Source organism: Pinus tabuliformis, chromosome 7 (genome assembly GCF_031772625.1).
Source record: "Pinus tabuliformis cultivar Carrire ecotype Pingquan chromosome 7, CPIR1, whole genome shotgun sequence".
NCBI lineage: Eukaryota > Viridiplantae > Streptophyta > Pinopsida > Pinales > Pinaceae > Pinus > Pinus tabuliformis.
The window spans coordinates 1,351,251,143-1,351,265,952 of record NC_142293.1 but is presented as its reverse complement, the minus strand read 5'-3'; the positions used below and the strand labels follow the sequence as shown (position 1 = coordinate 1,351,265,952).

The 14,810-nt window shown below is 36.4% G+C and overlaps 1 pseudogene; it reads left to right on the top strand.

Annotated features, from left to right (window-relative positions):
- Nucleotides 1-327: 327 nt before the first annotated feature.
- Nucleotides 328-14,122, top strand: LOC149252563 (putative ABC transporter C family member 15; annotated as a pseudogene).
- The last annotated feature ends 688 nt before the right edge of the window (nt 14,123-14,810 follow it).

The following is a 14,810-nucleotide window of genomic DNA, read 5'->3' as shown; positions in this document are numbered from 1 at the left end:
TTAAATCTAATCAGAATGAGTAATATGATGGAATCTTACCTCCGCGAGTCTGGAAAACTCGATGGATCTAACTTCACGAACTAGAAGTTTAAGATCTAGACCTTGCTTGAAGGTGCGAATGCTTGGTCCATAGTTACAAGTGATGAGCAGAGGGTGAATGCGGGGACGCAGGAGCAAGACTGGGATAAGCGAGAGAACAAGGCGAAAGTTTTGCTGAAAAAGCCTGTGAAGGACAACGTTATTTCACACATCATAGATTGTAAAACGTCCACGGAGATCTGGACGACCATTAAAAATCTGTATCAGACCCAGAACACAAGCCGAGTTATGGCACTTAAAAGCAAGCTATTTTCGATGAGGATGAACGAAAATGAGACTGTTGTTGCATTTGTTGCGCGAATCAAAGATGTGAAAGATGCATTAGGAAACATCGGAGAGGCGGTGTCTGACTCTGATCTTGTCTCAATCACACTGAACGGGATGCGAGATGAATTTCAAATGTTCATCACTGGATTGGTGGCAAGGGAGAAAGCGCCCACATTTGATGATCTGACAGGGATCTTGCTGCAAGAGGAGGAGCGGCGGCAGAACTTGAACCCCCGGAGTGATGATCTTGCGCTGATGGCGAAACGACGATCATTCAGAGGGAAGCAGCCACAGCAGAAAGAAGGAACATCGCAGAAGAGTCCACATAAAGGTATGATTGCAAATAATTCTGTAAAGAAATGTTATTATTGTGGAAAGAAGGGCCATGTGCAGAATGTATCCTTTAAGAAGTAGGTTGATGATGCAGAGAGGAAGCGAGCAAAGCACAGAGGATACTTTATTGAAGAAGATGTTGAAGAAGATAAAGATTTCAGTCATGAATTTCGACTGTTCATAGTCGACCATGCCCGTTCAACATCTAATGAGGACGATATATGGTATGTTGATTCCGAAGCATCCTCTCACATGACAGGTAAAAAGGAATCTTTTGATAGTCTTGAAGAAATTACATACGGATCAAAAATCTATTTAGGAGATGATAGTGGATATGATATTAAAGGTTATCGGGTTATTCCAGTCAATTTACCAAATGGAAAAATTAGTCATCTTCAAAATGTTTTATATGTACCTGGAATTAAGAAAAATATAATATTTGTATCCATGATAACTGATCAAGATATGCAAGTCGAGTTCTTCAAGACTCATTGTGTGATAAAGGATTGCAAGGAAGAAATAGTTGTAATAGGCGTGCGTGTTGAAGCCTATATAGACTAGATGTGAAGAGTATATCAAAGCGAGCCATGGTTGCAGGAGGATCGACAGCCGAACAACTCTGGCATCAGAGATTCGGTCACTTGAATTTGCAGGACCTCATGCTATTGCAGAGAAAAGGTATGGTTGAGGGGCTCCCTATCTTTCGTAATATTTAGTTAAATTGTGATGGATGTGCCTTAGGTAAAATGCATAGAGAACAGTTTCCTATGCATGATAGGAGGAAGGAAACAGATATTTTAGAACTAGTGCACACTGATATATGCAAACCTATGCAGACAAGGTCGCTAGGTGGAGTGTATTATTTTCTGCTATTTACTGATGACTGCACTAGATACTCATGGGTTTATTTTCTGAGTAAGAAAAGTCAGACTTTCCAGTGCTTTAGAGAATTTAAAACCTTGGTGGAAAAACAATTTGGTAAGAGTATAAAAATTCTCCGATCCGATCAAGGGGGAGAATACAAGCTAGGGGAATTCATGAAATTCTGCAAATCTCACGGGATTGTTCAGCAGTTTACAGTGCCACACACACCACAGCAGAATGGAGTTGCAGAACGCAAAAACAGAACCTTAGTGGAGTGCGCAAGGAGCATGTTACAAGGTAAGGATCTATCTAATAGTTTTTGGGCAGAAGCTATTAATACTGTTGTATATTTGAAGAACAGAAGTCCTACCAGGTATCTTAGCTTCAAAACTCCTTTTGAAGCTCTATATGGATTCAAACCAGTAGTAAATCATCTAAGAGTATTTGGGTCAAAAGCATTTGCCCATATACCCAAAGCTGATAGGAAGAAATTAGATCCTAAAGCTGTGAAATGCATCTTTGTTGGTTATGGCATAGAGTTTAAAGCATATAAATTGTTCAATCCTGAGACTCATAAGATATTTGCAAGCAGGGATGTAGTGTTTCATGAACAGGTACAGGAAGGGAAAGATGACATTGGTGATGATTGGCACATTCCATTTTTGATGAATGAAAATAGCGAGGATGAAAGATAGCATGGAGCAGCAAGAAGCAGAGTACTGTAGCTTTGTCTTCGTGTGAAGCTGAGTATCAAGCATTGTGTGGAGCGACGTGTGAAGCGATCTGGTTGAGAAGGCTTCTCAATGATGCAGGAAAAGAACAGAAGAATTCCACTTCCATCAAAAGTGACAACCAGAGCACCATTAAATTGGCATACAATCCAGTGTTTCACAAAAACACCAAACATATAGACACTCAGTGCCATTTTGTCAGAGAGAAGATACAGTCAAAAGAAATCACTGTTGAATATTGTAAAACTTGTGACAATATGGCTGATATTTTTACAAAGCCTCTTGCACGTGTGAAGTTTGAATTGTTTAGAAGGATGCTAGGAGTCCAGGACAACCCTTTCTCCATTAAGGGGGGGAGTTGAAAATAATTATATTATTTTGTATTAATGGAGAAAATGGTTACATAGTTGTAACGTATCTCCCTAGTTTAGGATTAGTTCCTAGAGTTTAGGGGTTTGGTTGCAACTTCCTAATTCCTAGTGTTGTACTTAAATGATGTAATCTTTCATTCATGAATAATAGAGTGTATGAGAGTGATCTCTCTGTTTTGAGTGTAGTCTCCAGGTGCAAGCCTCACCTGTGAGCTACATCTCCTTCATTTTCAATTCTATTCACATTTTATCTTTGTTAGGCCTTTTCCTCCTCGAGTTGGTAACTCTGAGGCTTTTGATTTTAAGAAATGCAGTCATCTAGCAAGGTGGAAGAATTGCTCGGACAGTTAAAAGTGGTCGGAATTCGGGCAAAAAAATTTCAAAAACAACTCGAGGTTTTTGCTTTTAAGAAATGGAGTCATCTAGCGAGGCGGAGGAATTGCCCGGATGGCTAAAAGTGGTCAGAATCCGGGCAAAAAAATTTCAAAAAATCTTGTAGAGGCAGTGTTTGAATCATGTTTTTGATGGTGGAAATGGATTCAGCCCCATCAAAAACATTTAGTACACCTAAGATTTTAAAGTTTAACAACTATAACTTGGATTTATAAAAATCCTTGGATTTTCTCTAAATATAACTGGAATTTCCATAACTTCACTAGCAATTCCTCTAGCTAATTAGACTACGGCTTAAGAAATTAGTATTATAAATTATGTTGAATTTAAATAGTTATTTATTTTTTGGAATATTTTGGGTAAAAGTTTATTGTGTTATTTTTATTTTCAATAAGATTTCAAAATTTAAAATTGAACAGTCTACCATGTGCATATTAAGGAAGGGAAACTTTCCTTGTGTGGAGTCAATCAATATGTACAAAGTGAAGTGTAAAATCCAACTATAGAAATGCAATGATTATACCATAAGTGTGTAGCGTGTGGTAAATTAAAGTTAAAATAAATAAATTAAAATGGTATTAAAAAATAATAAAATTTAATTTGTAATGTTAAATTATGGATAATTTCAATTTTTTTTTGGTAAAACATAAATAATAGTCAATCAAACAAAAATAGAATGTGGAATACCACGTATAATAAGAATGATAGTAACTCCTAGCTATCAAGATATTTTTGTATGGCATAGTTTAACTTATAAAAAGGAAATAGCCTTTTTCACCACATTTCACTAAAATCTGTCAATACAAGTTCAAGATTTTTTGTTGTTTAAAATACATTTTTAAATGCATAAATGGATTGAGCACCCTGAAAAATTCCTGAGGCACTCGAATTATGAAGATTAAACAATTTAAATTCAAGTTTTTAAAAATCTCCATGGAGTTTTGATTAAAATTAACTAGAAAAAAATGTCGTGAAAAAGGTAATTTCATCTATAAATTAGACTAAGTCTTTTTTAATGATAGGTTTCCTTTTAAAATTATTCTTCATATGACGTTTGATTTTTATTTTTACTCATCATTTAAATATCATGTATTACATGTTTTTTGTTATTTTTTTGTTGTAAGTATAAAAACAAAATTTTTGCACTATAAGTTTCGTGTTTTGTCTTGTATATTTTTTAATTATGACTTAACTATAAAATATATGTTTATGTTTTATATTATTTTAAAATATCAAATAGGTTATTTTTTATCATAAAAAAAAGGTTATTTTTTTATTATGTATTTAATTTAGTGAATTCTGAAGAGCTCACTTCTCTTTTTCTTTTCCTTAATGCAAGAAAATTCTCTTACCTCCATCAGGAGGAGACAAATAAAATTTCACTTAAAAAAATAAGTAATTAAATAATAATTAAAAATATGCTTTAACTTTAATTATTAAATAATCATCTTTATCTTATTAGATAAGATATTTTAAATCACACTTTCAGTCTTACACAACCATTATTTTTTATGAATAGATGTGACTTAAAAATAAACAAATTCAAATTAAAATTCATTTAGTATGATTTTAAAGCAAACTTTTAGCCTTATGCAACTATTAAAATTTTATGAATAAACTTGATCTATAATCCCAACCTCCATATGAGACTAGAAAGGCTAATTATTTTGATTAATTAAATAATAATAATAAATTAAAATTATGATTTAGCTTTGATTATTGAAAATCATTTTTATTGTATTAGATTATTTATTATGATTTTAAATCATATTTTTAGTCTTACACAACCATTATTTTTTTATGAATAAACATGATTTTAGAAATAAATAAATTAAAATTAAGATTAAATTACTATGATTTTAAAGCATACTTATAGTCTTGTGCAACCATTAAAATTTTATGAATAAATGAAATAAATTAACTGAAAGTAATTCACAAGGACAATTTATAGTGTTCCTCCTCAGACCTCCCCTCTTCGTTGGCTACAACTTCCCATTGAACAACTTGGTAGCTCCCATTGAACAACTTGGTAACTTCATAGTCACCCTATATACATTAAATAAAATTCATTAGTATCAATTCAAATCAAAATAAATGAATCTTTGAGAAAAGAAAATTGACTCACAGAAAATCTAAACAGTTGAAAAGATTAAAACTTACATATTTTGCATCAAGTGGTATGTTGTGCTTAACTAGATTGATATATAGAAATAGATTACACTACTCTTACATTCCATAATGGATTCCCTCGAGCCTTTAAATAGGTTTCATCATAACAAATACCATGGACAAAACCATGGGTTGTCAAAACCAGGAGCTAAAAAATTGTCATTGTTAAATTATTAATTTTATTTTGTTATTTTATTTTATTTTTATTTTACCGAGTCAAAATAATTACATAACAGAACATAACGAGGCATTGCAAAATCTCTTATTGATTGGGTTGGAAAACCTCTTGGTCTCCATTATTAACTAGATCCATCTTAAGTCTAGATCTACCAAGTGGTGAGAGGGATCAAATTTCTTCATGTGCAATAGTTTTTTGTATTTTTATTTTTGTATTTTATTTTTATTTTAATTGTATTTTTATTGTTATGTAACTCAACAGTCAAAATGTTTACATAGTATAATATCACATAACACAAGCCTATTGTTGGAAGATAATTCTTCCATGTATAATTTAGAATTAGTTGCATATTTGTAGGTGGATGTTGAGAGAATATGGCAACCTCCCTTTTTATATTTGGAATTAGTTGAATCTCACAAGCACCATAAATATGTGTTGTATCCATGTGATTTATGTAACATAATAATAAAATTGTTCCTTTGTATGTGTACCTTTGTTTTAAACAAGGTATCAGAGCCTCTATGGGTTTGACTCCCTCCAAAGAGAGGAAAGGCCCAAGAGAATGGAAAAATTCTGAGGATTAAATTCGTCCTCTGTACATAGTTAGCTTAGTTATCTTGAGTGTTTGTTTTGCTATTATTGTAGTGTTTCTTTCTGTGTCTCCCTGGGGCGAAGCAGTGATCAGAGCAGAAGCTGCCATTGAGTGTTCATGACAGAGTCGGTAGCCTTCTTACGAGAAAGCCTATGAGTGATCTTGAGCTCAAGACATGGAGATGTGGAATGGGCCTGCCAGAGTGAATTTAATTTTTATTTTTGATGCGCTCCGTGGAACAATGGATTTTAAAGAGCACTGATCATTTGAAGGTCATTGATTAAGACGATTCTAAAGAGCACACCCACCTGTGATCGGGTATACTCACGTCAATTGCAGAAGGTTGGCGTGATTCTGTGTCCTCCCTTATACTATATAGTGGTCATATGTACAACCTTCAGTTGTTGCATTTGGTGACTGCCAAAGACGTATCTCTCTGAAAGGATCTCGAGCTTCAAGATTTGAACAAGTTCGTTTCACTAGCGGATCATGGCAAACTGGTCAAGGCACTCATTGCTCTGTGACGTGGCATGGGATGAATCAAATCCCCAGATCTCAATTACAACCTTGAACTGTGTATCTGACTCTAATGGCAGTGTTAATCGGCTTGGGTTGTTGGCGGTGGAATTGGAGACTATATATGCGTTGTGTGAGCGATCCAATCCTCCATTGTTATCAGGAACACCTGCTTCTTCGCATTTATTACACGGTTGTCGAGTGCATTTGTTGTTGTTAGGATAAGTTGTCGAATGCTTGATCAAGAGGAGACTGATAAGGTTGCTTTGTGTATTAAAATTCAGGCAACCTGGCCAGCTATTGAGCCAGTTTTGCTCGCTTTTCGGCTAAGCGCAGTTAAGAAACAAACATGTCACCAAGACCTCATTCTAGAAAGCGTGTTGTTATTAATAGCTACCTACACAATGAAGACCAAAGTTTCCAGGTGCAATCTCAGATTCAAAGTTGGCGAGAAGGAGCATTGTGATTGTTGATATCCTTAGTCAAGGTGAAAGGAATTATGTTTTTTTTTCAATTTATTCGGAGTTTGCATTTTTATACATATTGAGTTTGGTCAATTCAGTATGTGAGTATGATTTTGTTAGAATGGACGTCTCCAACGATTGTCTCATGAAAAAGTAAAATTCCAAGATAAAGATTGAATCAAATGAACAACCCTTGACTTATGCCAATGAGAGATATGGTGATTTCTCTATGCCTAGATGACCGCTGATAGTGTCATGATTATTGACTTTGTTGTTGTGAGATTAGTGTAGTTTTTCATTCTTTGTCCAAAAAGTGCATAACCAATTATTTAATAGTGTTGCACAAATCAAATTAGTGGTTCTTGGCGCTCGAAAACCCTTGAAAACATCACTAGATAAATTGTGTTTACACTGTTATGGCATGTTATTCTTAGTGCTCGGAAACCCCTAAACAACGACTACAAGTTACAGTATGAGTTCCATGTGTGTGAAGCAGGTCAAGTTGTTAGATCAACTTTTGAACACATTTAGTATTCAGACCATTTGCCTAACAACTGATGGATAGTCGAAAGCGAAATATCCGACAGATGGTGATCGGTCCATAGGATGGTTCATTACTTAACATCACTTATCGTGGAAGCCACGATGACTCGAGTTGTCAATATTGTTGATCTTTCAAAGTTCATCTTTGATGGTTAGAAGCGGGTGTACTTTAAATGAGTTGTAAGGTAAACTCAAAACTGTGGAGAAAGAAATAGCAGAGTCCAGATGACTGCAGAGTGGGTAGAGTTGTTGATGAAGACCAGTGAGACAAAGATTATTTTTATTGTTATAATATGTGTTGTAATTGTGTATGTAAGAATTAAGGGGGAGTGTTGGAAGATAATTTTTCCATGTAATATTACGCCATAAGGTGTTTCCCTCTGAAATGGACTTTCCTAAAATCTACTTGTCATCCCTGTGTGTCGTTAGGTTATGTGTTAGACGATTAGAGGATTGTTAATCGTTGATCAGGGAAGGGAGTTGAGTGGTTGCAACTGTTCACGATTTGATTTGCCTGGGTAACCTTTTCGTTTTCTCCGCTCTTGCTTCCCGTGCTGCGGTGACAGACCTCTAAAACTGGCTCCATCGAACTGGGGAAATTTCATCCATGGCTTTCCTAAATGTAGAAATGAGATTCAGATCAAATAAGGTCAGAGATGAATCGTTTCATGACGACTGTTGCGTCCAAATGGTTTTCGTGATTGAATCTGCAGGAGTCAAGGGCGAATCCGCCCCAGAGGAAGAAAAGCCGTTGAGAAATCCATTGTCGTTTTCGAATTTTTCTTCAGATTCGTGTTGGGCGTTGTTGAGGACGCCTGCGAATGTGCCAGAAGTGGTGTAGAGTCCTCACAGACCACTCTAGAACCTCTCTTGAAAGACAATCCCCAAAAATGTGGAAACATTAAGGCAGTCTCTACTTATGCAACAACCAACCTTCTCAGTCGGCTGTCATTTTCTTGGATGAGTCCTCTGCTTGCTGTTGGTTATAAGAGCCCTTTGCATATTGATGATGTACCCCAAGTTGCAGAGGCAGATAGGATAGGCCAATTATACCCTAAATTCGGAGCTCAGCTAGAGGCCAAAGGTGATACAGGCTTATTAGCAAAAGCCTTACTCCTATCTTTTCGGAAGTAAGTACTTTTGACTGCATTCTTAGCAGCACTAGAGACTTGTGCATCATATGTAGGTACATGTTTTATAAATGCCTTTGTTCAGTTTCTAGGTGGAAAGAAACAGTTTGAAAGTCAAGGCTATGTGCTAGTTTGTGCTTATTTTGTGGCAAAGGTATTAGAGTCTTTGTCACAGCGACAAGGGTTTTTCAAACAACATCAGTTAACTTTACGGGTTAGAGCAACATTGACAGCTATTATATACAGGAAGGGCTTGTTGCTTTCCAGTCAGTCAAGACAGAAGCATACAAGCGGAGAGATTATCAAAGACATGAGTGTAGATGTTCAGAATGTTTCATGTTTCTATTACTATATGCATAGTATTTGGATTTTCCCTCTTCAATTTGTTCTGGCCTTCATTATTCTATATCAGACATTGGGCTTGGCAGCGTTTTCAGGGTTGACAACCTCATTTGCAGTTATGTTGCCAAATTTCCCACTTGCAAAATTGCAAGAAAAATTTCAGGAGAGAATAATGGAAGAAAAAGACAAAAGGATGAAGGCCACATCAGAGACATTAAAAATTATGAGGATCTTAAAATTGTAGGCTTGGGAGACAAGATTTCTTCGGAAACTAGAAATTTTGAGGCAGGCAGAATATAGTTGGCTACAAAAATATGTTTACGCATCAGCTATCACAACATTTGTTTCCTCTGTTGGACCAATATTTATCATTGTTGATCCTTTTGGTACGTGTATGCTTATAGGAGTGCCTTTGACAGCAGGGAGAATTCTTTCTGCACTCGCAACCTATGGGACACTTCAGGGAGCTATGGGCATGCTTCCTGGCTTAATCCCTCAGGTTGCTCAAACTAAAGTGTCAATAGATTGCATTGTGGCCTTTCTGCAGGAGGAAGAGCTGCAACACGATGGGGTAGAAAAGGTATCAAAGGAGTCAACAGACTTCGCGATTCAAATCCAAGGAGGGATATTTTCTTGGAATCCCGATTCCTCTAGTCCAACTATAAGAGGTTTAGATGTCCAACTAGAGAGAGGCATGAGGGTTGCAGTATGTGGAACTGTGGGTTCAGGAAAATCAAGCCTTTTATCCTGCATATTAGGTGAAATTCCAAAAATATCAGGCTCTGTTAGCTTAAGTGGTACCAAAGCATATGTCCCTCAGTCTCCTTGGATGCAAAGTGGGAAAATTAAAGACGCTATTCTCTTTGGAAAGCAGATGGATACTATTAGATACAATAGTGTACTTGATGCTTGTGCATTGAAGAAAGATCTTGAACTTTTTCCTTATGGGGACAAGACAGACATTGGAGAAAGAGGGTTAAATTTGAGTGGTGGACAAAAACAGAGAATACAGATTGCCCGTGCTTTATATCAAGATGTAGACATTTATATTTTTGATGACCCTTTTAGTGTTGTGGATGCATATACCGGAAAACATATTTTCCAAGTATGTTTCTCTTATTCTTTACATAATGTAGGTTTGCTGAATTAATTAGTTTTAATGTTTGAATGATGAAGCTCTACAGTAGCACTCTGCAATTCATTGTTTAGTCTGGATAATATACATTGTTGGTTGTGCCGCTGCAAATTCATGTCCATAAACATCTAAGAAATTGGACTTGCTTGTTATAGGAATGGATACTTGGTATTCTGGGTTCAAAGACTGTAGTCTATGTAACTCATCAAGTGGAGTTTTTACCCTCTGCTGACATCATTCTGGTAGGTTTGAATTTCTTTCATCCTGTTCTAGTGATATTAAAATTTTCAATGTAATTGGTAAAGGGACAGTGGGTTTATTGATCATTTATTGAGAGGAGGAGATAAGTGATCCATATTGTGTTGATGTAAATGATATTATTCACAGGTAATGCGAGATGGTGAAATTACTCAGGTTGGCGGATATGATGACATCTTACAATCAGGCACAAATTTTGTGGAATTAGTTGGTGCACATCAGAAAGCTTTGAAAACTATTTCTGCTATGGAGAAATCTGAAGTGTACACATCAGAGAGATTTGTTGAAAGCTCATGTCCTGGCAATACAGCTGCAGTGAAAAATGTTACTGCCAGTGACACACTGGAGCAGTGCGGTGTTCAGAACTCAATAGATGTAGAGGAAGAGGTTGAACCAGAAAACCACAAAGAAAAATTGGATAAAGAGAATAAAAATTCACAGCTTGTACAAGAAGAAGAAAGAGAGAGAGGCAGGGTAAGCATGTCGGTATACTGGTCTTACATTACTGCTGCATACAATGGTACTTTGATACCTATAATACTACTGGCCCAAATAATAAGTCAGCTACTTCAAATATGTAGTAACCTCTGGATGACATCGGAAGCCTCTACAAAAGAAAATGAGAGTTCCCCTATGAGAAAGTCCCTTTTCATTCTGGTTTATGTTGCTTTGACATTAAGCAGCTCCCTGTGCGTTCTTGTGAGGTCTATGCTTCTTTCATTGGTTGGACTTAAAACTGCTAATCAGCTTTTCAGCACTCTGCACAGGTGTATATTTCGTGCACCAATGTCCTTCTTTGATGCAACTCCATCTGGGTGAATACTGAATCGGGTCAGTTGACATTTATTGTTTTAATAGGCTAATACCTTTCCTAAGAGAGAAGGAAATCATTTGATTCTAGTGGGTCAGTAACAAGCTCTCTGTTTCTTGGCAGGCATCAACTAATCAGAGTGCAGTGGACACATTGATTCCTTCTCAACTAGGAGAATTGGCTTTTGCATTTATACAACTTTTGGGGATCATTGCAGTCATGTCTCATATTGCTTGGCAGGTCTTCATTGTGTTTATACCAATGGGTGCAAGTTGTATATGGTATGAGGTATTCTCTGTATTTCTCAATAATAATAAATACGAACTTACAAATTTTAATTTTCTCAGAGGAACATAAATTGGCGATAAGAGAGTTTGATTTCTACTTCAAGGTTTGATGTAGGTAGATCCAATAATCTGATTGAAAAGCATGTTATCAAATAGATTAAGTTGCATCAGGATTCTATCATGACAACAGTTTATCTGTATTTCTTTGTTTCCATGCTTTTGGGTTTTTATAGTAAAAGAGAATTCTTGTAACTCCTCTAACCTTCCTTGCATGCAGCAATACTACATAACATCAGCTAGGGAACTGGCTCGGCTGGCATCAGTTTGTAGAGCTCCAATCGTACAACATTTTGGAGAATCAATCTCTGGAGCAGCCACTATTAGAAGTTTTGACCAGGAATTTTGATTCATGGAAAGAAATCTCGAGTTGATTGATATATATATGAGACCTAGTCTCCACAATGTTGGAGCCAATGAGTGGCTTGGCATTCGGATGGATTTTCTGTCAAATCTTGTGTTTGCATTCTTTTTGGTGTTCCTCATTTGCTTGCCTCAAGATGTAATTAGCCCAAGTAGGTATAGAAGCACTATCTTGGCTTACAATTATTTTTCCTAAACTGATCTCAGCAGACTAGACATATTCTTTATAATGAAATATGAAAGTAAATGAAATGGCACCTTAACGGGCACTGCATGGTTGGCAGTAACATATAGTCTAAGTCTGAACATGGTACAAGCCTGGGTAATATGGTGCCTTTGTTATGTGGAGACCAACATGATCTCAGCGGAGAGAATAATGCAGTATTCACGAATTCCCAGTGAGTCACCAGTGATTATAGAGAATTGTAGACCAAACTCCAACTGGCCATCTAGAGGAACGATAGATCTAACTGATTTGTAGGTCAAAACTCAATACAAATAGACTCTTTTTCACGCATTCAATGCTAGTAATTTGCATGTCAGTTCATCTATAAATTTGATCCATACAATCAGGTGCGTTATGGACCACATCTTTCGCTTGTCTTGAAAGGCCTTACATGCACTTTCCCTGGAGGCACGAAGGTGGGAGTTGTGGGGCGGACAGGAAGTGGCAAATCTACTCTTATTCAATCCATTTTTCGCATTGTGGAACCAACAATGGGCAGAATTGTCATTGATGGAGTCGACATCTCATCCATAGGCCTCCATGACCTAAGATCCAAATTAAGCATTATTCCCCAAGAACCAACAATGTTTGAAGGCACTATAAGAAATAATTTGGATCCTCTCGAAGATTGCTTGGATGATGAGATTTGGGAGGTTAGTTTTGCTTCATATTCTATAAGCATTAGTATCAATTTTAGCGCCAATTATTCTTGCCTTGAAGAATATAGATATTTCCCTGAGGATCTTGAGAAAAAGAAATGAAACTTGATTCCTCAGGTCTGTGTGTCTTTATCACATTCAATGGAAGTCCTGAAGGAGAAAAATAAAACCTTTTACAGTAGCTATTTCTGCTATTTGCTTTCCATCTTAGTGCTCATGTTTTGTTTATTTTTTGGTGTCCTTGAGACCTACCTGGTCTCTAGGACCCCTTTTTTTTAGAATGAAAATTGAGAATCGAATTTAATGGAATGATCTCTTGTACAGTGTCTGAGAATGGAGGAAACTGGAGTGTGGGTCAATGCCAGCTTGTCTGTTTGGGATGGGCACTACTAAAACAAAGTCGAATACTAGTCCTTGACGAAGCAACTACCTCAATTGACACTGCAACTGATGGGTTTATTCAACAAATAATTCGCCACCAATTTTCTACCTGCACAGTCATTACTATAGCACATCGGATTCCATCTGTTATTGAGAGTGATATGGTTATCCTATTAAAGGATGGTATAACATTTATAAGTTGTTTATTTTCTAGTGTTTTGTTACAGTTACTATTTTTTTGGACACATTTTATTTTTTACTTACTTTGTATTTGTTTTGAATCATGACAAATTGCTGAGTGTGACACTCTATCCAAACTACTCAGCAACAAATTTTATGCATTTGTAAAACTTGTTTCAGAGTACAAGGCCACATCGAAGACATTAAAAATTATGGGGATCTTAAAATTGCAGGCTTGGGAGACAAGATTTCTTCGGAAACTAGAAATTTTGAGGCATGCAGAATATAGTTGGCTACAAAAATATGTTTACGCATCAGCTATCACAACATTTGTTTCCTCTGTTGGACCAATATTTATCATTGTTGATCCTTTTGGTACGTGTATGCTTATAGGAGTGCCTTTGACAGCAGGGAGAATTCTTTCTGCACTCGCAACATATGGGACACTTCAGGGAGCTATGTGCATGCTTCCTGGCTTAATCCCTCAGATTGCTCAAACTAAAGTGTCAATAGATTGCATTTTGGCCTTTCTGCAGGAGGAAGAGCTGCAACATGATGGGGTAGAAAAGGTATCAAAGGAGTCAACAGACTTCACGATTCAAATCCAAGGAGGGATATTTTCTTGGAATCCCGATTCCTCTAGTCCAACTATAAGAGGTTTAGATGTCCAACTAGAGAGAGGCATGAGGGTTGCAGTATGTGGAACTGTGGGTTCTGGAAAATCAAGCCTTTTATCCTGCATATTAGGTGAAATACCAAAAATATCAGGCTGAGTTAGCTTAAGTGGTACCAAAGCATATGTCCCTCAGTCTCCTTGGATGCGAAGTGGGAAAATTAAAGACGCTATTCTCTTTGGAAAGTAGATGGATACTATTAGATACAATAGTGTACTTGATGCTTGTGCATTGAAGAAAGATCTTGAACTTTTTCCTTATGGGGACGAGACAGACATTGGAGAAAGAGGGTTAAATTTGAGTGGTGGACAAAAACAGAGAATACAGATCGCCCGTGCTTTATATCAAGATGTAGACATTTATATTTTTGATGACCCTTTTAGTGTTGTGGATGCACATACCAGAAAACATATTTTCCATGTTTCTCTTATCCTTTACATACTGTAGGTTTGCTGAATTAATTAGTTTTAATGTTTTGATGGAATGATGAAGCTCTACAGTAGCACTCTGCAATCATTGTTCAGTCTGGATAATATACATTGTTGGTTGTGCCGCTGCAAATTCATGTCCATAAACATCTAAGAAATTGGACTTGCTTGTTATAGGAATGGATACTTGGTATTCTGGGTTCAAAGACTGTAGTCTATGTAACTCATCAAGTGGAGTTTTTACCCTCTGCTGACATCATTCTGGTAGGTTTGAATTTCTTTCATCCTGTTCTAGTGATATTAAAATTTTCAATGTAATTGGTAAAGGGACAGTGGGTTTATTGATCATTTATTGAGAG